Source organism: Melanotaenia boesemani, chromosome 10 (genome assembly GCF_017639745.1).
Source record: "Melanotaenia boesemani isolate fMelBoe1 chromosome 10, fMelBoe1.pri, whole genome shotgun sequence".
NCBI classification, from domain to species: Eukaryota; Metazoa; Chordata; class Actinopteri; order Atheriniformes; family Melanotaeniidae; genus Melanotaenia; species Melanotaenia boesemani.
Window position 1 is genome coordinate 13,558,946 of NC_055691.1, and position 1,411 is coordinate 13,560,356.

General features: G+C 35.9%; 1 long non-coding RNA gene across 1 annotated transcript; it reads left to right on the forward strand.

The window, feature by feature from the left end:
- The first annotated feature begins 382 nt into the window (after nt 1-382).
- LOC121646993 lies at nt 383-948 on the forward strand. The gene is made up of 3 exons (XR_006011735.1): nt 383-437; nt 682-770; nt 889-948. It is a non-coding gene; the product is annotated as an uncharacterized LOC121646993 (long non-coding RNA).
- Nucleotides 949-1,411: the final 463 nt, after the last annotated feature.

A 1,411-nucleotide genomic window follows, 5' to 3' on the forward strand; every position in this document is an offset into this window, starting at 1 on the left:
AATTACATTATAAATGCATATTAATATGCAACGTCCCATTAAAATAAAAAAAAAGAAAGAATAACTCAGTAGGTGATGGAGAAACTGGTTGAACTGACATAAGCCATGGAGAACAGATTGGGAGCAGTAACATCAGCAACTCTGAACCCCCCCCCCGTTTAAATCTCCACACATTGTCCCTATTTTAGGAAAAAATGGTAAGGCTGTATGTTAAGCTATATGGAACCACTGCCTTAGTTAAAATATGTCTGCAAACACAGGCACAAACAAAAAACAGCTGTACAAGCCGCTGTAATGAGGTGTTTCAAAAGTTTGTCAAAATATTTTTTCTCACATGATCTAAATTTGATCTGTTTGTGATATTGGCTGTTTTAGCGTGAGGAAAAAAGGATCCACATGAGTCTGGAGGATGGGCACAAATACAGAGGAAATGAGAGGTAAGACATCTAAAACCATTTAATAGTCTGTAAGTTGATTACAAGATATGTATTTTCTATGCAGCATCACCTTCAGTAGTTATATATTCATCAGATCATAGACTAATGATGCTTTAGTCCATCTTAAATTGACTCAGATACAAAATAATGACACTTTGATTTTACATAGTCACCAACAAATTTTCAGAGCAGATTTTGTCATGTTTCATGTGCTTTGTTGTGTTTTCTATGATGTATTCTGCAGATTCACGTCTGAGCACAACTCCGGTGTCACAAATTCAGTGTTGTGGACAATTGCAGATGAAGAGGAATGTGACACCTCTTTGATCAGAAGTAAGTTATGACTCTAAAATTGGTTTAAGGTTACTTCTAAAAATAATGCTTATCTCTCCAAAGAAAAACAATTTGTTGAAAAGATCTTTCACATATGTGTCACTTTTTGTGTTCGTAGGAGCAACAGATACTTTGAGAACATAAGGAGGGAATCTAAGTTGTCAGAAGACCAAGTGGAAGAGGATCGGAGAGCCAAAGCTCTCAACAACCGAAGAAATTGAGTGAGTTGAATCACTTATAGATTTATTTATTTTTACGTTCCTTTAGAATGCATCAGATTTCTGATTTGCTTTTGTATCACATTACATTGTTGTAGTCAGCAGTTTTATCTCTGGATACAACAACTGAAATGTGTTGTATGAACTGTGAATAAAGATGAAATTTCTGGCAGTGCAGACGCAGTAAAATATTTTATTATGTTCATTTTTTAATGTATACATTTAAAAGTGTTCTCATTGACCTATAAATGTCATTCTCCATTGAGAGTAATATCTAATGTTTTCTGTTAAAGCTTTTCAATTCATGCCGATCTGCTGCTTGCTCCATCTTAACCAATGAGGAGTACAGATACCTGGAACGGGCGCCTGCATGCATGATGAGCGACGAGGAGACGGACACTGAAGACAAAGACGTGTGGAAAG